Source organism: Elephantulus edwardii, unplaced genomic scaffold (genome assembly GCF_000299155.1).
Source record: "Elephantulus edwardii isolate Elephantulus edwardi_28Jun2011 unplaced genomic scaffold, EleEdw1.0 scaffold00284, whole genome shotgun sequence".
Classification (NCBI taxonomy): Eukaryota; Metazoa; Chordata; class Mammalia; order Macroscelidea; family Macroscelididae; genus Elephantulus; species Elephantulus edwardii.
The window spans coordinates 2,818,308-2,820,457 of record NW_006400034.1 but is presented as its reverse complement, the minus strand read 5'-3'; the positions used below and the strand labels follow the sequence as shown (position 1 = coordinate 2,820,457).

The following is a 2,150-nucleotide window of genomic DNA, read 5'->3' as shown; positions in this document are numbered from 1 at the left end:
ACCTTTCTGGTAGTAGTTGAGTGCTGAGCCACTGCACCATGATGGCTCATTAACTGAAGTACACAGAGAGATTAAGAACTTGCTCAAGGTCATACAGTTAGCAGGTGAAGTCAGTAACATGAATCCTTTCTCTCTTGATGTTACCAAACCCCACTTTTAGCAAGTTGGTTCTGACTCCAGTCCTCCAGCATTTCTTCAGGTTTCCCAGAATATTGATCTTTGTGAGAGGAGATTGCCTGTTGTTCCTTCACTAAATGACTGGTGGTGGATTTGAACTTCTAACTAACATTGGTTAGCTGAGTGTTATGTTTTTCACCTCACCACCAGAAATCCTTTCCATGTGATCAAGTATTTATATATTTTAATTTTTATTGTTGTGATTATGTGCTGTCTAATTGCCTGTGACTCATAGCGACCTTATGTACAACAGCCCTAAACCCTGCTCTGTCTTGGGCAGTTCAAATCCACCAGGTAATCCACAAGAGATTGACAGGCTGTCTCCTCCCATGTGATGTGCAGCCTCTGAAAACCCACTAAAGGTCAGCCATCAGTTGATTCTGACTTGTATCAGCAACAAGTATAATGAGTTATCAGAGATACTTACTCTTACTTCTACTTGAGTTAACGATCTGTAGTATATGTGTATAATAGTCACATAATTTCAATAGAACTTTTGGAAAGCTGCCAGTCATCTTTTTTTTTTTTCTTCTTTTCATTCTTTTGAGTTTCTGTGAATTAATTGAGAATTTAAAATACTGAGCAGACACATGTTAAATAATTTTCCGCCAGGAGAGTGAGTCATTTACCAATAAGAGTAATCAGTGGAGTAACATATTGGCATGTGTAAAAATATTATTCTACTTGAGTCAGCAATGCATTCTCTTGTCTCCATTCAGATTTTAGGAGCTCTGAGCCAATGACAGGGGAAGGAAACCTTACACAGATAACGCATTTCATCCTATTGGGATTCTCGGATTTTCCCAGATTCGCAGCAGTGCTCTTTGCTGTGTTCCTGGTGATCTACATTACAACTCTGACCTGGAACCTGGGCCTCATCATCTTAATAAGGATGGCTTCCCATCTCCATACTCCTATTTACTTTTTCCTCAGTAACCTGTCCTTCATAGACATCTGCTATGTGACTTCCACTGTGCCCAAGATGCTCTCCAACTTCTTCCAGGAACAGAAACTGATCACTTCTGTGTGCTGCATCGTTCAGAACTTCATCTTTTCAACCATGGGGCTGAGTGAGTCTTCCTTATGACGGCCATGGCCTATGATCGCTGTGCTGCCATTTGCAACCCACTGGTCTACTCATCGATCATGTCACCCACTCTCTGAGTTCAGACGGTGCTGGGAGCCTATATGGCTGGACTTTCCGCTTCTGTATTCCAACTATGTGCCTTGCTTCAGCTCCACTTCTGTGGGCCTAATGTTATCCAGCACTTCTTCTGTGACATGCCTCAGTTATTAACCTTGTATTGCTCTAGCACTTTCTTCATACAAGTCATGACTGCTATATTAACCATGATTTCTGGTATAGCCAATGTTACAGTCATCATGATATCCTACTGCTATATAATAACTTCCATTATGAAGATAACGTTGGTTAAAGGCAGAGCCAAGGCTTTTAACACTTGTGCTTCTCACCTGACAGCTGTTTCCCTATTCTACACATCAAGTATTTTTGTCTATTTAAGCTCCAGCTCTGGGCAGTCCTCTAACTTTGACAGGTTCGCATCTGTCTTTTACACTATGGTCATTCCCATGCTCAATCCTCTGATTTACAGCCTGAGGAACAAGGAGATCAAGGATGCCTTAAGGAGGTTACCAAAGAAGGGAGGTTACTGCTAAGACCACAGATTGTGGGATTTCTGACAGACTTGACCTGTTAGAGGCACCTTGACACACTATGTTGTTGTTGTGGACTGTGAAGTCGGAACCAGCCCCTAGCTGGCCCTTCAGAGGGTTTTCAGAGGCAGTTCATCGTATGGGAGCAGATTGTCCATACTTCTTCCCTGGAGCAACTGGTGGCCTTGAGCTGTGTGCCTTTGGGATTGCAGTGCAGCTTCTTGCCACTAGGCCACCAGAGCTCCCACACATTATAATCTGAATATAAATGTAATATAATGACATTCACACTACCTTTG

General features: G+C 42.3%; 1 pseudogene; it reads left to right on the top strand.

The window, feature by feature from the left end:
- The first annotated feature begins 916 nt into the window (after positions 1 to 916).
- On the top strand, positions 917 to 1,854 carry LOC102843233 (annotated as a pseudogene).
- Positions 1,855 to 2,150: the final 296 nt, after the last annotated feature.